Genomic DNA, 24,956 nt, shown 5'->3' with positions numbered 1-24,956 from the left:
TTGGGTAAAAAATTCAATTTTTGAGGGGGGTCACGGATTAAAGCCCTTTTCGCTCTAGGACGCTTAGTTTAGGAGATATGGGCAAAAGAAGTGTTTCATACAAACATTTCAATTTTTTGGGGTTTGGATGAAAATTTTCAATTTTTTGGGGGTGGTCACGAATTAAAGCCCTTTTCGCTCTAGGACGCTTAGTTTAGGAGATATGGGCAAAAGAAGATTTTCATATAAAAATTTAAATTTTTTTAGGATTTGGGTAAAAAATTCAATTTTTGAGGGGGGTCACGGATTAAAGCCCTTTTCGCTCTAGGACGCTTAGTTTAGGAGATATGGGCAAAAGAAGTTTTTCATATAAAAATTTCAATTTTTTTAGGATTTGGATGAAAATTTCAATTCTTGAGGGTCACGGATTAAAGCCCTTTTCGCTCTAGGACGCTTAGTTTAGGAGATATGGGCAAAAGAAGATTTTCATATAAAAATTTAAATTTTTTTAGGATTTGGGTAAAAAATTCAATTTTTGAGGGTTTGTGGTTTGGGTGGACTTTTCAATTTTGTGTGGGTGATCACGAATTAAAGCCCTTTTCGCTCTAGGACGCTCAGTTTAGGAGATATGGGCAAAAGAAGTTTTTCATATAAAAATTTCAATTTTTTTGGGGTTTGGGTGGACTTTTCAATTTTTTGTGGGTGGTCACGAATTAAAGCCCTTTTCGCTCTAGGACGCTTAGTTTAGGAGATATAGGCAAAAGAAGTCTTTCATATAAAAATTTCAATTTTTTTAGGATTTGGGTAAAAAATTCAATTTTTGAGGGGGGTCACGGATTAAAGCCCTTTTCGCTCTAGGACGCTTAGTTTAGGAGATATGGGCAAAAGAAGTTTTTCATATAAAAATTTCAATTTTTTTAGGATTTGGATGAAAATTTCAATTCTTGAGGGTCACGGATTAAAGCCCTTTTCGCTCTAGGACGCTTAGTTTAGGAGATATGGGCAAAAGAAGTTTTTCATATAAAAATTTCAATTTTTTTTAGGATTTGGATGAAAAGTTCAATTTCTGAGGGTGGTCACGGATTAAAGCCCTTTTCGCTCTAGGACGCTTTGTTTAGGAGATATGGGCAAAAGAAGTTTTTCATATAAAAATTTCAATTTTTTGGGGGTGGTCACGAATTAAAGGCCTTTTCGCTCTAGGACGCTTAGTTTAGGAGATATGGGCAAAAGAAGTTTTTCATATAAAAATTTCAATTTTTTTGGGGTTTGGATGAAAATTTCAATTTTTTGGGGGTGGTCACGAATTAAAGCCCTTTTCGCTCTAGGACGCTTAGTTTAGGAGATATAGGCAAAAGAAGTTTTTCATATAAAAATTTCAATTTTTTTAGGATTTGGATAAAAAATTAAATTTTTGAGGGTGGTCACGGATTAAAGCCCTTTTCGCTCTAGGACGCTTAGTTTAGGAGATATGGGCAAAAGAAGTTTTTCATATAAAAATTTCAATTTTTTTAGGATTTGGATGAAAATTTCAATTTTTGAGGGTGGTCACGGATTAAAGCCCTTTTCGCTCTAGGACGCTTAGTTTAGGAGATATGGGCAAAAGAAATTTTTCATATAAAAATTTAAATTTTTTTGGGGTTTTGATGAAAATTTCAATTTTTTGGGGGTGGTCGCGGATTAAAGCCCTTTTCGCTATAGGACGCTTAGTTTAGGAGATATAGGCAAAAGAAGTTTTTCATATAAAAATTTCAATTTTTTTAGGATTTGGGTAAAAAATTCAATTTTTGAGGGGGGTCACGGATTATAGCCCTTTTCGCTCTACGACGCTTAGTTTAGGAGATATGGGCAAAAGTAGTTTTTCATATAAAAATTTCAATTTTTTTTTGGGGTTTGGATGAAATTTTTCAATTTTTTGGGGGTGGTCACGAATTAAAGCCCTTTTCGCTCTAGGACGCTTAGTTTAGGAGATATAGGCAAAAGAAGTTTTTCATATAAAAATTTCAATTTTTTTGGGGTTTGGATGAAAATTTCAATTTTTTGGGGGTGGTCACGAATTAAAGCCCTTTTCGCTCTAGGACGCTTAGTTTAGGAGATATAGGCAAAAGAAGTTTTTCATATAAAAATTTCAATTTTTTTAGGATTTGGATAAAAAATTCAATTTTTGAGGGTGGTCACGGATTAAAGCCCTTTTCGCTCTAGGACGCTTAGTTTAGGAGATATGGGCAAAAGAAGTTTTTCATATAAAAATTTCAATTTTTTTAGGATTTGGATGAAAATTTCAATTTTTGAGGGTGGTCACGGATTAAAGCCCTTTTCGCTCTAGGACGCTTAGTTTAGGAGATATGGGCAAAAGAAATTTTTCATATAAAAATTTAAATTTTTTTGGGGTTTGGATGAAAATTTCAATTTTTTGGGGGTGGTCACGGATTAAAGCCCTTTTCGCTCTAGGACGCTTAGTTTAGGAGATATAGGCAAAAGAAGTTTTTCATATAAAAATTTCAATTTTTTTAGGATTTGGGTAAAAAATTCAATTTTTGAGGGGGGTCACGGATTATAGCCCTTTTCGCTCTACGACGCTTAGTTTAGGAGATATGGGCAAAAGTAGTTTTTCATATAAAAATTTCAATTTTTTTGGGGTTTGGATGAAATTTTTCAATTTTTTGGGGGTGGTCACGAATTAAAGCCCTTTTCGCTCTAGGACGCTTAGTTTAGGAGATATAGGCAAAAGAAGTTTTTCATATAAAAATTTCAATTTTTTTAGGATTTGGGTAAAAAATTCAATTTTTGAGGGTGGTCACGGATTAAAGCCCTTTTCGCTCTAGGACGCTTAGTTTAGGAGATATGGGCAAAAGAAGTTTTTCATATAAAAATTTCAATTTTTTGGGGTTTGGATGAAAATTTCAATTTTTTGGGGGTGATCACGAATTAAAGCCCTTTTCGCTCTAGGACGCTTAGTTATAGGACGCTTAGATATAGGCAAAAGAAGTTTTTCATATAAAAATTTCAATTTTTTTAGGATTTGGGTAAAAAATTGAATTTTTGAGGGGGGTCACGGATTAAAGCCCTTTTCGCTCTACGACGCTTAATTTAGGAGATATGGGCAAAAGTAGTTTTTCATATAAAAATTTCAATTTTTTTTGGGGTTTGAATGAAAATTTCAATTTTTTGGGGGTGATCACGAATTAAAGCCCTTTTCGCTCTAGGACGCTTAGTTTAGGAGATATGGGCAAAAGAAGTTTTTCATATAAAAATTTAAATTTTTTTAGGATTTGGATGAAAATTTCAATTTTTGAGGGTGGTCACGGATTAAAGCCCTTTTCGCTCTAGGACGCTTAGTTTAGGAGATATGGGCAAAAGAAGTTTTTCATATAAAAATTTCAATTTTTTTAGGATTTGGATGAAAATTTCAATTTTTGAGGGTGGTCACGGATTAAAGCCCTTTTCGCTCTAGGACGCTTAGTTTAGGAGATATGGGCAAAAGAAGTTTTTCATATAAAAATTTCAATTTTTTTGGGGTTTGGGTGGACTTTTCAATTTTTTGTGGGTGGTCACGAATTAAAGCCCTTTTCGCTCTAGGACGCTTAGTTTAGGAGATATAGGCAAAAGAAGTTTATCATATAAAAATTTCAATTTTTTTAGGATTTGGGTAAAAAATTCAATTTTTGAGGGGGGTCACGGATTAAAGCCCTTTTCGCTCTAGGACGCTTAGTTTAGGAGATATGGGCAAAAGAAGTTTTTCATATAAAAATTTCAATTGTTTGGGGTTTGGATGAAAATTTCAATTTTTTGGGGGTGATCACGAATTAAAGCCCTTTTCGCTCTAGGACGCTTAGTTTAGGAGATATAGGCAAAAGAAGTTTTTCATATAAAAATTTCAATTTTTTTAGGATTTGGGTAAAAAATTCTATTTTTGAGGGGGGTCACGGATTAAAGCCCTTTTCACTCAAGGACGCTTAGTTTAGGAGATATGGGCAAAAGAAGTTTTTCATACAAAAATTTCAATTTTTTGGGGTTTGGATGAAAATTTTCAATTTTTGAGGGTGGGCACGGATTAAAGCCCTTTTCGCTCTAGGACGCTTAGTTTAGGAGATATGGGCAAAAGAAGTTTTTCATATAAAAATTTAAATTTGTTTGGGGTTTGGGTGGACTTTTCAATTTTTTGTGGGTGGTCACGAATTAAAGCCCTTTTCGCTCTAGGACGCTTAGTTTAGGAGATATGGGCAAAAGAAGTTTTTCATATAAAAATTTCAATTTTTTTAGGATTTGGATGAAAATTTCAATTTTTGAGGGTGGTAACGGATTACAGCCCTTTTCGCTCTAGGACGCTCTTAGTTTAGGAGATATGGGCAAAAGAAGTTTTTCATACAAAAATTTAAATTTTTGTAGGATTTGGATGAAAATTTCAATTTTTGCCGGTGGTCACGGATTAAAGCCCTTTTCGCTCTAGGACGCTTAGTTTAGGAGATATGGGCAAAAGAAGTTTTTCATATAAAAATTTAAATTTTTTTGGGGTTTGGGTGGACTTTTCAATTTTTTGTGGGTGGTCACGAATTAAAGCCCTTTTCGCTCTAGGACGCTTAGTTTAGGAGATATGGGCAAAAGAAGTTTTTCATACAAAAATTTTTTTAGAATTTGGGTAAAAAAATCAATTTTTGAGGGTGGTCACGGATTAAAGCCCTTTTCGCTCTAGGACGCTTAGTTTAGGAGATATTGGCAAAAGAAGTTTTTCATACAAAAATTTCAATTTTTTGGGGTTTGGATGAAAATTTTCAATTTTTTGGGGGTTGTCACGAATTAAAGCCTTTTTCGCTCTAGGACGCTTAGTTTAGGAGATATGGACAAAAGAAGTTTTTCATATAAAAATTTAAATTTTTTGGGGGTTTGGGTGGACTTTTCAATTTTTTGTGGGTGGTCACGAATTAAAGCCCTTTTCGCTCTAGGACGCTTAGTTTAGGAGATATGGGCAAAAGAAGTTTTTCATACAAAAATTTCAATTTTTTTAGAATTTGGGTAAAAATTCAATTTTTGAGGGTGGTCACGGATTAAAGCCCTTTTCGCTCTAGGACGCTTAGTTTAGGAGATATGGGCAAAAGAAGTTTTTCATACAAAAATTTCAATTTTTTGGGGTTTGGATGAAAATTTTCAATTTTTTGGGGGTGGTCACGAATTAAAGCCCTTTTCGCTCTAGGACGCTTAGTTTAGGAGATATGGGCAAAAGAAGTTTTTCATATAAAAATTTCAATTTTTTTAGGATTTGGGTAAAAAATTCAATTTTTGAGGGGGGTCACGGATTAAAGCCCTTTTCGCTCTAGGACGCTTAGTTTAGGAGATATGGGCAAAAGAAGTTTTTCATATAAAAATTTCAATTTTTTTGGGGTTCGGATGAAAATTTCAATTTTTTGGGGGTGGTCACGAATTAAAGCCCTTTTCGCTCTAGGACGCTTAGTTTAGGAGATATGGGCAAAAGAAGTTTTTCATATAAAAATTTCAATTTTTTTGGGGTTTGGATGAAAATTTCAATTTTTTGGGGGTGGTCACGAATTAAAGCCCTTTTCGCTCTAGGACGCTTAGTTTAGGAGATATAGGCAAAAGAAGTTTTTCATATAAAAATTTCAATTTTTTTAGGATTTGGATGAAAATTTCAATTCTTGAGGGTCATGGATTAAAGCCCTTTTCGCTCTAGGACGCTTAGTTTAGGAGATATGGGCAAAAGAAGTTTTTCATATCAAAATTTCAATTTTTTTAGGATTTGGATGAAAATTTCAATTTTTTGGGGGTGGTCACGAATTAAAGGCCTTTTCGCTCTAGGACGCTTAGTTTAGGAGATATGGGCAAAAGAAGTTTTTCATATAAAAATTTCAATTTTTTTGGGGTTTGGATGAAAATTTCAATTTTTTGGGGGTGGTCACGAATTAAAGCCCTTTTCGCTCTAGGACGCTTAGTTTAGGAGATATAGGCAAAAGAAGTTTTTCATATAAAAATTTCAATTTTTTTAGGATTTGGGTAAAAAATTCAATTTTTGAGGGTGGTCACGGATTAAAGCCCTTTTCGCTCTAGGACGCTTAGTTTAGGAGATATGGGCAAAAGAAGTTTTTCATATAAAAATTTAAATTTGTTTGGGGTTTGGGTGGACTTTTCAATTTTTTGTGGGTGGTCACGAATTAAAGCCCTTTTCGCTCTAGGACGCTTAGTTTAGGAGATATGGGCAAAAGAAGGTTTTCATATAAAAATTTCAATTTTTTGGGGGTTTGGATGAAAATTTCAATTTTTGAGGGTGGTCACGGATTAAAGCCCTTTTCGCTCTAGGACGCTTAGTTTAGGAGATATGGGCAAAAGAAGTTTTTCATATAAAAATTTCAATTTTTTTAGGATTTGGATGAAAATTTCAATTTTTGAGGGTGGTAACGGATTACAGCCCTTTTCGCTCTAGTACGCTTAGTTTAGGAGATATGGGTAAAAGAAGTTTTTCATACAAAAATTTAATTTTTTTTAGGATTTGGATGAAAATTTCAATTTTTGCGGGTGGTCACGGATTAAAGCCCTTTTCGCTCTAGGACGCTTAGTTTAGGAGATATGGGCAAAAGAAGTTTTTCATATAAAAATTTAAATTTTTTTGGGGTTTGGGTGGACTTTTCAATTTTTTGTGGGTGGTCACGAATTAAAGCCCTTTTCGCTCTAGGACGCTTAGTTTAGGCGATATGGGCAAAAGAAGCTTTTCATATAAAAATTTCAAGTTTTTTGGGGTTTGGATGAAAATTGCAATTTTTGAGGGTGGTCACGGATTAAAGCCCTTTTCGCTCTAGGACGCTTAGTTTAGGAGATATGGGCAAAAGAAGTTTTCCATATAAAAATTTAAATTTTTTTAGTTTAGGAGATATGGGCAAAATAAGTTTTTCATATAAAAATTTCAATTTTTTTGGGGTTTGGATGAAAATTTCAATTTTTTGGGGGTGATCACGAATTAAAGCCCTTTTCGCTCTAGGACGCTTAGTTTAGGAGATATAGGCAAAAGAAGTTTTTCATATAAAAATTTCAATTTTTTTAGGATTTGGGTAAAAAATTCAATTTTTGAGTGGGGTTACGGATTAAAGCCCTTTTCGCTCTAGGACGCTTAGTTTAGGAGATATGGGCAAAAGAAGTTTTTCATATAAAAATTTCAATTTTTTTAGGATTTGGATGAAAATTTCAATTTTTGAGGGTAGTCACGGATTAAAGCCCTTTTCGCTCTAGGACGCTTAGTTTAGGAGATATGGGAAAAAGAAGTTTTTCATATAACAATTTCAATTTTTTTGGGGTTTGGATGAAAATTTCAATTTTTGAGGGTGGTCACGGATTAAAGCCCTTTTCGCTCTAGGACGCTTAGTTTAGGAGATATGGGCAAAAGAAGTTTTTCATATAACAATTTCAATTTTTTTGGGGTTTGGATGAAAGTTGCAATTTTTGAGGGTCGTCACGGATTAAAGCCCTTTTCGCTCTAGGACGCTTAGTTTAGGAGATATAGGCAAAAGAAGTTTTTCATATAAAAATCTAAATTTTTTTTAGGATTTGGATGAAAATTTCAATTTTTGAGGGTGGTCACGGATTAAAGCCCTTTTCGCTCTAGGACGCTTAGTTTAGGAGATATGGGCAAAAGAAGTTTTTCATATAAAAATTTCAATTTTTTTAGGATTTGGGTAAAAAATTCAATTTTTTGAGGGTGGTCACAGATTAAAGCCCTTTTCGCTCTAGGACGCTTAGTTTAGGACATATGGGCAAAAGAAGTTTTTCATATAAAAAATTCAATTTTTTTAGGATTTGGATGAAATTTCAATTTTTGAGGGTAGTCACGGATTAAAGCCCTTTTCGCTCTAGGACGCTTAGTTTAGGAGATATGGGAAAAAGAAGTTTTTCATACAAAAATTTAATTTTTTTTAGGATTTGGATGAAAATTTCAATTTTTGAGGGTGGTCACGGATTAAAGCCCTTTTCGCTCTAGGACGCTTAGTTTAGGAGATATGGGCAAAAGAAGTTTTTCATATAAAAATTTCAATTTTTTTGGGGTTTGGATGAAAGTTGCAATTTTTGAGGGTGGTCACGGATTAAAGCCCTTTTCGCTCTAGGACGCTTAGTTTAGGAGATATAGGCAAAAGAAGTTTTTCATATAAAAATCTAAATTTTTTTAGGATTTGGATGAAAATTTCAATTTTTGAGGGTGGTCACGGATTAAAGCCCTTTTCGCTCTAGGACGCTTAGTTTAGGAGATATGGGCAAAAGAAGTTTTTCATATAAAAATTTCAATTTTTTTGGGGTTTGGGTAAAAAAGTAAATTTTTGAGGGTGGTCACGGATTAAAGCCCTTTTCGCTCTAGGACGCTTAGTTTAGGAGATATGGGCAAAAGAAGTTTTTCATACAAAAATTTCAATTTTTTGGGGTTTGGATGAAAATTTTCAATTTTTTGGGGGTGGTCACGAATTAAAGCTCTTTTCGCTCTAGGACGCTTAGTTTAGGAGATATGGGCAAAAGAAGTTTTTCATATAAAAATTTAAATTTTTTGGGGTTTGGATGAAAATTGCAATTTTTGAGGGTGGTCACGGATTAAAGCCCTTTTCGCTCTAGGACGCTTAGTGTAGGAGATATGGGCAAAAGAAGTTTTTCCTATAAAAATTTCAATTTTTTTAGGATTTGGGTAAAAAATTCAATTTTTGAGGGTGGTCACGAATTAAAGCCCTTTTTGCTCTATGATGCTTAGTTTAGGAGATATGGGCAAAAGAAGTTTTCCATATAAAAATTTCAATTTTTTTGGGGTTTGGATGAAAATTGCAATTTTTTCACGGATTAAAGCCCTTTTCGCTCTAGGACGCTTAGTTTAGGAGATATGGGCAAAAGAAGTTTTCCATATAAAAATTTCAATTTTTTGGGGTTTGGATGAAAATTTTCAATTTTTTGAGGGTGGTCACGAATTGAAGCCCTTTTCGCTCTAGGACGCTTAGTTTAGGAGATATAGGCAAAAGAAGTTTTGCATACAAAAATTTTAATTTTTTTAGGATTTGGATGAAAATTTCAATTTTTGAGGGTGGTCACGGATTAAAGCCCTTTTCGCTCTAGGACGCTTAGTTTAGGAGATATGGGCAAAAAAAGTTTTCCATATAAAAATTTCAATTTTTTGGGGTTTGGATGAAAATTTTCAATTTTTTGGGGGTGGTCACGAATTAAAGCCCTTTTCGCTCTAGGACGCTTAGTTTAGGAGATATTGGCAAAAGAAGTTTTTCATATAAAAATTTAAATTTTTTTGGGGTTTGGGTGGACTTTTCAATTTTTTGTGGGTGGTCACGAATTAAAGCCCTTTTCGCTCTAGGACGCTTAGTTTAGGAGATATGGGCAAAAGAAGCTTTTCATATAAAAATTTCAATTTTTTTGGGGTTTGGGTGGACTTTTCAATTTTTTGTGGGTGGTCACGAATTAAAGCCCTTTTCGCTCTAGGACGCTTAGTTTAGGAGATATGGGCAAAAGAAGCTTTTCATATAAAAATTTCAATTTTTTTAGAATTTGGGTAAAAAATTCAATTTTTGAGGGTGGTCACGGATTAAAGCCCTTTTCGCTCTAGGACGCTTAGTTTAGGAGATATAGGCAAAAGAAGTTTTTCATATAAAAATTTCAAGTTTTTTAGGATTTGGGTAAAAAATTCAATTTTTTGTGGGTGGTCACAGATTAAAGCCCTTTTCGCTCTAGGACGCTTAGTTTAGGAGATATGGGCAAAAGAAGTTTTTCATATAAAAATTTCAATTTTTTTAGAATTTGGGTAAACAATTCAATTTTTGAGGGTGGTCACGGATTAAAGCCCTTTTCGCTCTAGGACGCTTAGTTTAGGAGATATGGGCAAAAGAAGTTTTTCATACAAAAATTTCAATTTTTTGGGGTTTGGATGAAAATTTTCAATTTTTTGGGGGTGGTCACGAATTAAAGCCCTTTTCGCTCTAGGACGCTTAGTTTAAGAGATATGGGCAAAAGAAGTTTTCCATATAAAAATTTCAATTTTTTTGGGGTTTGGATGAAAATTGCAATTTTTGAGGGTGGTCACGGATTAAAGCCCTTTTCGCTCTAGGACGCTTAGTTTAGGAGATATGGGCAAAAGAAGTTTTTCATATAAAAATTTCAATTTTTTTAGGATTTGGGTAAAAAATTCAATTTTTGAGGGTGGTCACGGATTAAAGCCCTTTTCGCTCTAGGATGCTTAGTTTAGGAGATATGGGCAAAAGAAGTTTTTCATACAAAAATTTCAATTTTTTTAGGATTTGGATGAAAATTTCAATTTTTGAGGGTGGTCACGGATTAAAGCCCTATTCGCTCTAGGACGCTTAGTTTAGGAGATATGGGCAAAAGAAGTTTTTCATATAAAAATTTCAATTTTTTTGGGGTTTGGGTGGGCTTTTCAATTTTTTGTGGGTGGTCACGAATTAAAGCCCTTTTCGCTCTAGGACGCTTAGTTTAGGAGATATAGGCAAAGAAGTTTTTCATATAAAAATTTCAATTTTTTAGGATTTGGGTAAAAAATTCAATTTTTGAGGGTGGTCACGGATTAAAGCCCTTTTCGCTCTAGGACGTTTAGTTTAGGAGATATGGGCAAAAGAAGTTTTTCATATAAAAATTTCAATTTTTTTAGGATTTGGATGAAAATTTCAATTTTTGAGGGTGGTCACGGATTAAAGCCCTTTTCGCTCTAGGACGCTTAGTTTAGGAGATATGGGCAAACGAAGTTTTTCATATAAAAATTTTAATTTTTTTGGGGTTTGGGTGGACTTTTCAATTTTTTGTGGGTGGTCACGAATTAAAGCCCTTTTCGCTCTAGGACGCTTAGTTTAGGAGATATGGGCTCTAGGACGCTTAGTTTAGGAGATATGGGCAAAAGAAGTTTTTCATATAAAAATTTCAATTTTTTTAGGATTTGGATGAAAATTTTATTTTGAGGGTGGTCACGGATTAAAGCCCTTTTCGCTCTAGGACGCTTAGTTTAGGAGATATGGGCTCTAGGACGCTTAGTTTAGGAGATATGGGCAAAAGAAGTTTTTTATATAAAAATTTCAATTTTTTTAGGATCTGGATGAAAATTTCAATTTTTGAGAGTGATCACGGATTAAAGCCCTTTTCGCTCTAGGACGCTTAGTTTAGGAGATATGGGCAAAATAAGTTTTCCATATAAAAATTTAAATTTTTTTGTGGTTTGGGTGGACTTTTCAATTTTTTGGGGGTGGTCACGAATTAAAGCCCTTTTCGCTCTAGGACGCTTAGTTTAGGAGATATGGGCAAAAGAAGTTTTTCATATAAAAATTTCAATTTTTTTGGGGTTTGGATGAAAATTTCAATTTTTTGGGGGTGGTCACGAATTAAAGCCCTTTTCGCTCTAGGACGCTTAGTTTAGGAGATATGGGCAAAAGAAGTTTTTCATATAAAAATTTCAATTTTTTTGGAGTTTGGATGAAAATTTTCAATTTTTTGGGGGTGGTCTCGAATTAAAGCCCTTTTCGCTCTAGGACGCTTAGTTTAGGAGATATGGGCAAAAGAAGTTTTTCATATAAATTTTGGTAAAAAATTCAATTTTTGAGGGTGGTCACGGATTAAAGCCCATTTCGCTCTAGGACGCTTAGTTTAGGAGATATGGGCAAAAGAAGTTTTTCATATAAAAATTTCAATTTTTTTAGCACTTGGGTAAAAAATTCAATTTTTGAAAGTGGTCACGGATTAAAGTCCTTTTCGGTCTAGAACGCTTAGTTTAGGAGATATGGGCAAAAGAAGTTTTTCATATAAAAATTTCAATTTTTTTGGGGTTTGGGTGGGCTTTTCAATTTTTTGTGGGTGGTCACGAATTAAAGCCCTTTTCGCTCTAGGACGCTTAGTTTAGGAGATATGGGCAAAATAAGCTTTTCATATAAAAATTTCAATTTTTTAGAATTTGGGTAAAAAATTAAATTTTTGAGGGTGGTCACGGATTAAAGCCCTTTTCGCTCTAGGACGCTTAGTTTAGGAGATATGGGCAAAAGAAGTTTTTCATACAAAAATTTAAATTTTTTGGGGTTTGGACGAAAATTTTCAAGTTTTTGGGGGTGGTCACGAATTAAAGCCCTTTTCGCTCTAGGACGCTTAGTTTAGGAGATATGGGCAAAAGAAGCTTTTCATATAAAAATTTCAATTTTTTAGAATTTGGGTAAAAAATTAAATTTTTGAGGGTGGTCACGGATTAAAGCCCTTTTCGCTCTAGGACGCTTAGTTTAGGAGATATGGGCAAAAGAAGTTTTTCATACAAAAATTTCAATTTTTTGGGGTTTGGACGAAAATTTTCAAGTTTTTGGGGGTGGTCACGAATTAAAGCCCTTTTCGCGCTAGGACGCTTAGTTTAGGAGATATAGGCAAAAGAAGTTTTTCATATAAAAATTTCAATTTTTTTAGCACTTGGGTAAAAAATTCAATTTTTGAGGGTGGTCACGGATTAAAGTCCTTTTCGGTCTAGGACGCTTAGTTTAGGAGATATGGGCAAAAGAAGTTTTTCATATAAAAATTTCAATTTTTTTGGGGTTTGGGTGGGCTTTTCAATTTTTTGTGGGTGGTCACGAATTAAAGCCCTTTTCGCTCTAGGACGCTTAGTTTAGGAGATATGGGCAAAAGAAGTTTTTCATATAAAAATTTAAATTTTTTTAGAATTTGGGTAAAAAATTCAATTTTTGAGGGTGGTCACGGATTAAAGCCCTTTTCGCTCTAGGACGCTTAGTTTAGGAGAAATGGGCAAAAGAATTTTTCATATAAAAATTTCAATTTTTTTGGGGTTTGGGTGGGCTTTTCAATTTTTTGTGGGTGGTCACGAATTAAAGCCCTTTTCGCTCTAGGACGCTTAGTTTAGGAGATATGGGCAAAAGAAGCTTTTCATATAAAAATTTCAATTTTTTTAGGATTTGGGTAAAAAATTCAATTTTTGAGGGTGGTCACGGATTAAAGCCCTTTTCGCTCTAGGACGCTTAGTTTAGGAGATATGGGCAAAAGAAGTTTTTCATATAAAAATTTCAATTTTTTTAGGATTTGGATGAAAATTTCAATTTTTGAGGGTGGTCACGGATTAAAGCCCTTTTCGCTCTAGGACGCTTAGTTTAGGAGATATGGGCAAACGAAGTTTTTCATATAAAAATTTAAATTTTTTTGGGGTTTGGGTGGACTTTTCAATTTTTTGTGGGTGGTCACGAATTAAAGCCCTTTTCGCTCTAGGACGCTTAGTTTAGGAGATATGGGCTCTAGGACGCTTAGTTTAGGAGATATGGGCAAAAGAAGTTTTTCATATAAAAATTTAAATTTTTTTGTGGTTTGGGTGGACTTTTCAATTTTTTGGGGGTGGTCACGAATTAAAGCCCTTTTCGCTCTAGGACGCTTAGTTTAGGAGATATGGGCAAAAGAAGTTTAAAAATTTAAATTTTTTTGGGGTTTGGATGAAAGTTTAAATTTTTTGGGGGTGGTCACGAATTAAAGCCCTTTTCGCTCTAGGACGCTTAGTTTAGGAGATATGGGCAAAAGAAGTTTTTCATATAAAAATTTCAATTTTTTTGGAGTTTGGATGAAAATTTTGAATTTTTTGGGGGTGGTCACGGATTAAAGCCCATTTCGTTCTAGGACGCTTAGTTTAGGAGATATGGGCAAAAGAAGTTTTTCATATAAAAATTTCAATTTTTTTGGGGTTTGGATGAAAATTTTCAATTTTTTGGGGGTGGTCACGAATTAAAGCCCTTTTCGCTCTAGGACGCTTAGTTTAGGAGATATGGGCAAAAGAAGCTTTTCATATAAAAATTTCAATTTTTTAGAATTTGGGTAAAAAATTAAATTTTTGAGGGTGGTCACGGATTAAAGCCCTTTTCGCTCTAGGACGCTTAGTTTAGGAGATATGGGCAAAAGAAGTTTTTCATACAAAAATTTCAATTTTTTGGGGTTTGGATGAAAATTTTCAATTTTTTGGGGGTGGTCACGAATTAAAGCCCTTTTCGCTCTAGAACGCTTAGTTTAGGAGATATGGGCAAAAGAAGTTTTTCATATAAAAATTTCAATTTTTTTGGGGTTTGGATGAAAATTTCAATTTTTTGGGGGTGGTCACGAATTAAAGCCCTTTTCGCTGTATTACGCTTAGTTTAGGAGATATGGGCAAAACAAGTTTTTCATATAAAAATTTCAATTTTTTTGGGGTTTGGATGAAAATTTTCAATTTTTTGGGGGTGGTCACGAATTAAATCCCTTTTCGCTCTAGGACGCTTAGTTTAGGAGATATGGGCAAAAGAAGTTTTTCATATAAAAATTTCAATTTTGTTAGAATTTGGGTAAAAAATTCAATTTTTGAGGGTGGTCACGGATTAAAGCCCTTTTCGCTCTAGGACGCTTAGTTTAGGAGATATGGGCAAAAGAAGTTTTTCATACAAAAATTTCAATTTTTTGTGGTTTGGATGAAAATTTTCAATTTTTTGGGGGTGGTCACGAATTAAAGCCCTTTTCGCTCTAGGACGCTTAGTTTAGGAGATATGGGCAAAAGAGGTTTTTCATACAAAAATTTCAATTTTTTTAGAATTTGGGTAAAAAAATTTGTGAGGGTGGTCACGGATCAAAGCCCTTTTCGCTCTAGGACGCTTAGTTTAGGAGATATAGGCAAAAAAAGTTTTTCATATAAAAATTTAAATTTTTTTGGGGTTTGGGTGGACTTTTCAATTTTTTGTGGGTGGTCACGGATTAAAGCCCTTTTCGCTCTAGGACGCTTAGTTTAGGAGATATGGGCAAAAGAAGTTTTTCATACAAAAATTTAAATTTTTTTAGAATTTGGGTAAAAAATTCAATTTTTGAGGGTGGTCACGGATTAAAGCCCTTTTCGCTCTAGGACGGTTAGTTTAGGAGATATGGGCAAAAGAAGTTTTTCATACAAAAATTTCAATTTTTTTAGGATTTGGATGAAAATTTCAATTTTTGAGGGTGGTCACGGATTAAAGCCCTTTTCGCTCTAGGACGCTTAGTTTAGGAGATATGGGCAAAAGAAGTTTTTCATATAAAAATTGAAATTTTTTTGTGGTTTGGGTGGACTTTTCAATTTTTTGTGGGTGGTCACGAATTAAAGCCCTTTTCGCTCTAGGACGCTTAGTTTAGGAGATATGGGCAAAAGAAGCTTTTCATATAAAAATTACAATTTTTTTAGAATTTGGGTAAAAAATTCAATTTTTGAGGGTGGTCACGAATTAAAGCCCTTTTCGCTCTAGGACGCTTAGTTAAGGAGATATGGGCAAAAGAAGTTTTTCATACAAAAATTTCAATTTTTTTAGAATTTGGGTAAAAAATTCAATTTTTGAGGGTGGTCACGGATTAAAGCCCTTTTCGCTCTAGGACGCTTAGTTTAGGAGATATGGGCAAAAGAAGTTTTTCATACAAAAATTTCAATTTTTTGGGGTTTGGATGAAAATTTTCAATTTTTTGGGGCTGGTCACGAATTAAAGCCCTTTTCGCTCTAGGACGCTTAGTTTAGGAGATATAGGCAAAAAAAGTTTTTCATATAAATATTTAAATTTTTTTAGGATTTGGGTAAAAAATTCAATTTTTGAGGGTGGTCACGGATTAAAGCCCTTTTCGCTCTAGGACGCTTAGTTTAGGAGATATGGGCAAAAGAAGTTTTTCATATAAAAATTTCAATTTTTTAGGATTTGAAAGAAGCTTTTCATATAAAAATTTCAATTTTTTTAGAATTTGGGTAAAAAATTCAATTTTTGAGGGTGGTCACGGATTAAAGCCCTTTTCGCTCTAGGACGCTTAGTTTAGGAGATATGGACAAAAGAAGTTTTTCATATAAAAATTTCAATTTTTTTAGGATTTGGATGCAAATTCCAATTTTTGAGGGTGGTCACGGATTAAAGCCATTTTCGCTCTAGGACGCTTAGTTTAGGAGATATGGGCAAAAGAAGTTTTTCATATAAAAATTTCAATTTTTTTAGGATTTGGATGAAAATTTCAATTTTTGAGGGTGGTCACGGTTTAAAGCCCTTTTCGCTCTACGACGCTTAGTTTAGGAGATATGGGCAAAAGAAGTTTTTCATATAAAAAGTTCAATTTTTTAGGATTTGGATGAAAATTTCCATTTTTGAGGGTGGTCACGGATTAAAGCCCTTTTCGCTCTAGGACGCTTAGTTTAGGAGATATGGGCAAAAGAAGTTTTTCATATAAAAATTTCAATTTTTTTAGGATTTGGATGAAAATTTCAATTTTTGAGGGTGGTCACGAATTAAACCCTTTTCGCTCTAGGACGCTTAGTTTAGGAGATATGGGCAAAAGAAGTTTTTCATATAAAAATTTAAATTTTTTTAGGATCTGGATGAAAATTTCAATTTTTGAGAGTGATCACGGATTAAAGCCCTTTTCGCTCTAGGACGCTTAGTTTAGGAGATATGGGCAAAATAAGTTTTTCATATAAAAATTTAAATTTTTTTGTGGTTTGGGTGGACTTTTAAATTTTTTGGGGGTGGTCACGAATTAAAGCCCTTTTCGCTCTAGGACGCTTAGTTTAGGAGATATGGGCAAAAGAAGTTTTTCATATAAAAATTTCAATTTTTTTGGGGTTTGGATGAAAATTTCAATTTTTTGGGGGTGGTCACGAATTAAAGCCTTTTTCGCTCTAGGACGCTTAGTTTGGGAGATATGGGCAAAAGAAGTTTTTCATATAAAAATTTCAATTTTTTTGGAGTTTGGATGAAAATTTTCAATTTTTTGGGGGTGGTCTCGAATTAAAGCCCATTTCGCTCTAGGACGCTTAGTTTAGGAGATATGGGCAAAAGAAGTTTTTCATATAAAAATTTCAATTTTTTAGCACTTGGGTAAAAAATTCAATTTTTGAAGGTGGTCACGGATTAAAGTCCTTTTCGGTCTAGGACGCTTAGTTTAGGAGATATGGGCAAAAGAAGTTTTTCATATAAAAATTTCAATTTTTTTGGGGTTTGGGTGGGCTTTTCAATTTTTTGTGGGTGGTCACGAATTAAAGCCCTTTTCGCTCTAGGACGCTTAGTTTAGGAGATATGGGCAAAAGAAGCTTTTCATATAAAAATTTAAATTTTTTAGAATTTGGGTAAAAAATTAAATTTTTGAGGGTGGTCACGGATTAAAGCCCTTTTCGCTCTAGGACGCTTAGTTTAGGAGATATGGGCAAAAGAAGTTTTTCATACAAAAATTTAAATTTTTTGGGGTTTGGACGAAAATTTTCAAGTTTTTGGGGGTGGTCACGAATTAAAGCCCTTTTCGCTCTAGGACGCTTAGTTTAGGAGATATGGGCAAAAGAAGCTTTTCATATAAAAATTTCAATTTTTTAGAATTTGGGTAAAAAATTAAATTTTTGAGGGTGGTCACGGATTAAAGCCCTTTTCGCTCTAGGACGCTTAGTTTAGGAGATATGGGCAAAAGAAGTTTTTCATACAAAAATTTCAATTTTTTGGGGTTTGGACGAAAATTTTCAAGTTTTTGGGGGTGGTCACGAATTAAAGCCCTTTTCGCGCTAGGACGCTTAGTTTAGGAGATATAGGCAAAAGAAGTTTTTCATATAAAAATTTCAATTTTTTTAGCACTTGGGTAAAAAATTCAATTTTTGAGGGTGGTCACGGATTAAAGTCCTTTTCGGTCTAGGACGCTTAGTTTAGGAGATATGGGCAAAAGAAGTTTTTCATATAAAAATTTCAATTTTTTTGGGGTTTGGGTGGGCTTTTCAATTTTTTGTGGGTGGTCACGGATTAAAGCCCTTTTCGCTCTAGGACGCTTAGTTTAGGAGATATGGGCAAAAGAAGTTTTTCATATAAAAATTTAAATTTTTTTAGAATTTGGGTAAAAAATTCAATTTTTGAGGGTGGTCACGGATTAAAGCCCTTTTCGCTCTAGGACGCTTAGTTTAGGAGATATGGGCAAAAGAATTTTTCATATAAAAATTTCAATTTTTTTGGGGTTTGGGTGGGCTTTTCAATTTTTTGTGGGTGGTCACGAATTAAAACCCTTTTCGCTCTAGGGCGCTTAGTTTAGGAGATATGGGCAAAAGAAGCTTTTCATATAAAAATTTCAATTTTTTAGAATTTGGGTAAAAAATTCAATTTTTGAGGGTGGTCACGGATTAAAGCCCTTTTCGCTCTAGGACGCTTAGTTTAGGAGATATAGGCAAAAGAAGTTTTTCATATAAAAATTTCAATTTTTTAGGATTTGGGTAAAAAATTCAATTTTTGAGGGTGGTCACGGATTAAAGCCCTTTTCGCTCTAGGACGCTTAGTTTAGGAGATATGGGCAAAAGAAGTTTTTCATATAAAAATTTCAATTTTTTTAGGATTTGGATGAAAATTTCAATTTTTGAGGGTGGTCACGGATTAAAGCCCTTTTCGCTCTAGGACGCTTAGTTTAGGAGATATGGGCAAACGAAGTTTTTCATATAAAAATTTAAATTTTTTTGGGGTTTGGGTGGACTTTTCAATTTTTTGTGGGTGGTCACGAATTAAAGCCCTTTTCGCTCTAGGACGCTTAGTTTAGGAGATATGGGCTCTAGGACGCTTAGTTTAGGAGATATGGGCAAAAGAAGTTTTTCATATAAAAATTTAAATTTTTTTGTGGTTTGGGTGGACTTTTCAATTTTTTGGGGGTGGTCACGAATTAAAGCCCTTTTCGCTCTAGGACGCTTAGTTTAGGAGATATGGGCAAAAGAAGTTTAAAAATTTAAATTTTTTTGGGGTTTGGATGAAAATTTAAATTTTTTGGGGGTGGTCACGAATTAAAGCCCTTTTCGCTCTAGGACGCTTAGTTTAGGAGATATAGGCAAAAGAAGTTTTTCATATAAAAATTTCAATTTTTTTGGAGTTTGGATGAAAATTTTGAATTTTTTGGGGGTGGTCACGGATTAAAGCCCATTTCGCTCTAGGACGCTTAGTTTAGGAGATATGGGCAAAAGAAGTTTTTCATATAAAAATTTCAATTTTTTTGGGGTTTGGATGAAAATTTTCAATTTTTTGGGGGTGGTCACGAATTAAAGCCCTTTTCGCTCTAGGACGCTTAGTTTAGGAGATATGGGCAAAAGAAGCTTTTCATATAAAAATTTCAATTTTTTAGAATTTGGGTAAAAAATTAAATTTTTGAGGGTGGTCACGGATTAAAGCCCTTTTCGCTCTAGGACGCTTAGTTTAGGAGATATGGGCAAAAGAAGTTTTTCATACAAAAATTTAAATTTTTTGGGGTTTGGATGAAAGTTTTCAATTTTTTGGGGGTGGTCACGAATTAAAGCCCTTTTCGCTCTAGGACGCTTAGTTTAGGAGATATGGGCAAAAGAAGTTTTTCATATAAAAATTTCAATTTTTTTGGGGTTTGGATGAAAATTTCAATTTTTTGGGGGTGGTCACGAATTAAAGCCCTTTTCGCTGTAGGACGCTTAGTTTAGGAGATATGGGCAAAACAAGTTTTTCATATAAAAATTTCAATTTTTTTGGGGTTTGGATGAAAATTTTCAATTTTTTGGGGGTGGTCACGAATTAAATCCCTTTTCGCTCTAGGACGCTTAGTTTAGGAGATATGGGCAAACGAAGTTTTTCATATAAAAATTTCAATTTTGTTAGAATTTGGGTAAAAAATTCAATTTTTGAGGGTGGTCACGGATTAAAGCCCTTTTCGCTCTAGGACGCTTAGTTTAGGAGATATGGGCAAAAGAAGTTTTTCATACAAAAATTTCAATTTTTTGTGGTTTGGATGAAAATTTTCAATTTTTTGGGGGTGGTCACGAATTAAAGCCCTTTTCGCTCTAGGACGCTTAGTTTAGGAGATATGGGCAAAAGAAGTTTTTCATATAAAAATTTCAATTTTTTTAGGATTTGGGTAAAAAATTCAATTTTTGAGGGGGTCACGGATTAAAGCCCTTTTCGCTCTAGGACGCTTAGTTTAGGAGATATGGGCAAAAGAAGTTTTTCATATAAAAATTTATTTTTTTTAGAATTTGGGTAAAAAATTCAATTTTTGAGGGTGGTCACGGATTAAAGCCCTTTTCGCTCTAGGACGCTTAGTTTAGGAGATATGGGCAAAAGAAGTTTTTCATATAAAAATTTCAATTTTTTTGGGGTTTGGGTGGGCTTTTCAATTTTTTGTGGGTGGTCACGAATTAAAGCCCTTTTCGCTCTAGGACGCTTAGTTTAGGAGATATGGGCAAAAGAAGCTTTTCATATAAAAATTTCAATTTTTTAGGATTTGGGTAAAAAATTCAATTTTTGAGGGTGGTCACGGATTAAAGCCCTTTTCGCTCTAGGACGCTTAGTTTAGGAGATATGGGCAAAAGAAGTTTTTCATATAAAAATTTCAATTTTTTTAGGATTTGGATGAAAATTTCAATTTTTGAGGGTGGTCACGGATTAAAGCCCTTTTCGCTCTAGGACGCTTAGTTTAGGAGATATAGGCAAAAGAAGTTTTTCATATAAAAATTTCAATTTTTTAGGATTTGGGTAAAAAATTCAATTTTTGAGGGTGGTCACGGATTAAAGCCCTTTTCGCTCTAGGACGCTTAGTTTAGGAGATATGGGCAAAAGAAGTTTTTCATATAAAAATTTCAATTTTTTTAGGATTTGGATGAAAATTTCAATTTTTGAGGGTGGTCACGGATTAAAGCCCTTTTCGCTCTAGGACGCTTAGTTTAGGAGATATGGGCAAACGAAGTTTTTCATATAAAAATTTCAATTTTTTAGCACTTGGGTAAAAAATTCAATTTTTGAAGGTGGTCACGGATTAAAGCCCATTTCGCTCTAGGACGCTTAGTTTAGGAGATATGGGCAAAAGAAGTTTTTCATATAAAAATTTCAATTTTTTTGGGGTTTGGATGAAAATTTTCAATTTTTTGGGGGTGGTCACGAATTAAAGCCCTTTTCGCTCTAGGACGCTTAGTTTAGGAGATATGGGCAAAAGAAGCTTTTCATATAAAAATTTCAATTTTTTAGAATTTGGGTAAAAAATTAAATTTTTGAGGGTGGTCACGGATTAAAGCCCTTTTCGCTCTAGGACGCTTAGTTTAGGAGATATGGGCAAAAGAAGTTTTTCATACAAAAATTTAAATTTTTTGGGGTTTGGATGAAAGTTTTCAATTTTTTGGGGGTGGTCACGAATTAAAGCCCTTTTCGCTCTAGGACGCTTAGTTTAGGAGATATGGGCAAAAGAAGTTTTTCATATAAAAATTTCAATTTTTTTGGGGTTTGGATGAAAATTTCAATTTTTTGGGGGTGGTCACGAATTAAAGCCCTTTTCGCTGTAGGACGCTTAGTTTAGGAGATATGGGCAAAACAAGTTTTTCATATAAAAATTTCAATTTTTTTGGGGTTTGGATGAAAATTTTCAATTTTTTGGGGGTGGTCACGAATTAAATCCCTTTTCGCTCTAGGACGCTTAGTTTAGGAGATATGGGCAAAAGAAGTTTTTCATATAAAAATTTCAATTTTGTTAGAATTTGGGTAAAAAATTCAATTTTTGAGGGTGGTCACGGATTAAAGCCCTTTTCGCTCTAGGACGCTTAGTTTAGGAGATATGGGCAAAAGAAGTTTTTCATACAAAAATTTCAATTTTTTGTGGTTTGGATGAAAATTTTCAATTTTTTGGGGGTGGTCACGAATTAAAGCCCTTTTCGCTCTAGGACGCTTAGTTTAGGAGATATGGGCAAAAGAAGTTTTTCATATAAAAATTTCAATTTTTTTAGGATTTGGGTAAAAAATTCAATTTTTGAGGGGGTCACGGATTAAAGCCCTTTTCGCTCTAGGACGCTTAGTTTAGGAGATATGGGCAAAAGAAGTTTTTCATATAAAAATTTATTTTTTTTTAGAATTTGGGTAAAAAATTCAATTTTTGAGGGTGGTCACGGATTAAAGCCCTTTTCGCTCTAGGACGCTTAGTTTAGGAGATATGGGCAAAAGAAGTTTTTCATATAAAAATTTCAATTTTTTTGGGGTTTGGGTGGGCTTTTCAATTTTTTGTGGGTGGTCACGAATTAAAGCCCTTTTCGCTCTAGGACGCTTAGTTTAGGAGATATGGGCAAAAGAAGCTTTTCTATAAAAATTTCAAGTTTTTTGGGGTTTGGATGAAAATTGCAATTTTTGAGGGTGGTCACGGATTAAAGCCCTTTTCGCTCTAGGACGCTTAGTTTAGGAGATATAGGCAAAAGAAGTTTTTCATATAAAAATTTCAATTTTTTAGGATTTGGGTAAAAAATTCAATTTTTGAGGGTGGTCACGGATTAAAGCCCTTTTCGCTCTAGGACGCTTAGTTTAGGAGATATGGGCAAAAGAAGTTTTTCATATAAAAATTTCAATTTTTTTAGGATTTGGATGAAAATTTCAATTTTTGAGGGTGGTCACGGATTAAAGCCCTTTTCGCTCTAGGACGCTTAGTTTAGGAGATATGGGCAAAAGAAGTTTTTCATATAAAAATTTCAATTTTTTTGGGGTTTGGGTGGACTTTTCAATTTTTTGTGGGTGGTCACGAATTAAAGCCCTTTTCGCTCTAGGACGCTTAGTTTAGGAGATATGGGCTCTAGGACGCTTAGTTTAGGAGATATGGGCAAAAGAAGTTTTTCATATAAAAATTTAAATTTTTTTGGGGTTTGGATGAAAATTTAAATTTTTTGGGGGTGGTCACGAATTAAAGCCCTTTTCGCTCTAGGACGCTTAGTTTAGGAGATATGGGCAAAAGAAGTTTTTCATATAAAAATTTCAATTTTTTTGGGGTTTGGATGAAAATTTTCAATTTTTTGGGGGTGGTCACGAATTAAAGCCCTTTTCGCTCTAGGACGCTTAGTTTAGGAGATATGGGCAAAAGAAGCTTTTCATATAAAAATTTCAATTTTTTAGAATTTGGGTAAAAAATTAAATTTTTGAGGGTGGTCACGGATTAAAGCCCTTTTCGCTCTAGGACGCTTAGTTTAGGAGATATGGGCAAAAGAAGTTTTTCATACAAAAATTTCAATTTTTTGGGGTTTGGATGAAAATTTTCAATTTTTTGGGGGTGGTCACGAATTAAAGCCCTTTTCGCTCTAGGACGCTTAGTTTAGGAGATATGGGCAAAAGAAGTTTTTCGTATAAAAATTTCAATTTTTTTGGGGTTTGGATGAAAATTTCAATTTTTTGGGGGTGGTCACGAATTAAAGCCCTTTTCGCTGTAGGACGCTTAGTTTAGGAGATATGGGCAAAAGAAGTTTTTCATACAAAAATTTCAATTTTTTTAGAATTTGGGTAAAAAAATTTGTGAGGGTGGTCACGGATCAAAGCCCTTTTCGCTCTAGGACGCTTAGTTTAGGAGATATAGGCAAAAAAAGTTTTTCATATAAAAATTTAAATTTTTTTGGGGTTTGGGTGGACTTTTCAATTTTTTGTGGGTGGTCACGGATTAAAGCCCTTTTCGCTCTAGGACGCTTAGTTTAGGAGATATGGGCAAAAGAAGTTTTTCATATAAAAATTGAAATTTTTTTGTGGTTTGGGTGGACTTTTCAATTTTTTGTGGGTGGTCACGAATTAAAGCCCTTTTCGCTCTAGGACGCTTAGTTTAGGAGATATGGGCAAAAGAAGCTTTTCATATAAAAATTACAATTTTTTTAGAATTTGGGTAAAAAATTCAATTTTTGAGGGTGGTCACGAATTAAAGCCCTTTTCGCTCTAGGACGCTTAGTTAAGGAGATATGGGCAAAAGAAGTTTTTCATACAAAAATTTCAATTTTTTTAGAATTTGGGTAAAAAATTCAATTTTTGAGGGTGGTCACGGATTAAAGCCCTTTTCGCTCTAGGACGCTTAGTTTAGGAGATATGGGCAAAAGAAGTTTTTCATACAAAAATTTCAATTTTTTGGGGTTTGGATGAAAATTTTCAATTTTTTGGGGCTGGTCACGAATTAAAGCCCTTTTCGCTCTAGGACGCTTAGTTTAGGAGATATAGGCAAAAAAAGTTTTTCATATAAATATTTCAATTTTTTTAGGATTTGGGTAAAAAATTCAATTTTTGAGGGTGGTCACGGATTAAAGCCCTTTTCGCTCTAGGACGCTTAGTTTAGGAGATATGGGCAAAAGAAGTTTTTCATATAAAAATTTCAATTTTTTTAGGATTTGAAAGAAGCTTTTCATATAAAAATTTCAATTTTTTTAGAATTTGGGTAAAAAAATCAATTTTTGAGGGTGGTCACGGATTAAAGCCCTTTTCGCTCTAGGACGCTTAGTTTAGGAGATATGGGCAAAAGAAGTTTTTCATATAAAAATTTCAATTTTTTTAGGATTTGGATGAAAATTTCAATTTTTGAGGGTGGTCACGGTTTAAAGCCCTTTTCGCTCTACGACGCTTAGTTTAGGAGATATGGGCAAAAGAAGTTTTTCATATAAAAATTTAAATTTGTTTGGGGTTTGGGTGGACTTTTCAATTTTTTGTGGGTGGTCCCGAATTAAAGCCCTTTTCGCTCTAGGACGCTTAGTTTACGAGATATGGGCAAAAGAAGTTTTTCATATAAAAAGTTCAATTTTTTAGGATTTGGATGAAAATTTCCATTTTTGAGGGTGGTCACGGATTAAAGCCCTTTTCGCTCTAGGACGCTTAGTTTAGGAGATATGGGCAAAAGAAGTTTTTCATATAAAAATTTCAATTTTTTTAGGATTTGGATAAAAATTTCAATTTTTTTAGGATTTGGATGAAAATTTCAATTTTTGAGGGTGGTCACGAATTAAACCCTTTTCGCTCTAGGACGCTTAGTTTAGGAGATATGGGCAAAAGAAGTTTTTCATATAAAAATTTCAATTTTTTTAGGATTTGAAAGAAGCTTTTCATATAAAAATTTCAATTTTTTTAGAATTTGGGTAAAAAATTCAATTTTTGAGGGTGGTCACGGTTTAAAGCCCTTTTCGCTCTAGGACGCTTAGTTTAGGAGATATGGGCAAAAGAAGTTTTTCATATAAAAATTTACATTTTTTTGGGGTTTGGGTGGACTTTTCAATT

Source organism: Haematobia irritans, chromosome 4 (assembly GCF_050003625.1).
Source record: "Haematobia irritans isolate KBUSLIRL chromosome 4, ASM5000362v1, whole genome shotgun sequence".
In the NCBI taxonomy this organism is placed as follows: Eukaryota; Metazoa; Arthropoda; class Insecta; order Diptera; family Muscidae; genus Haematobia; species Haematobia irritans.
The sequence above is the reverse complement of the archived record's forward strand: the minus strand, read 5'-3'. Positions refer to the sequence as shown.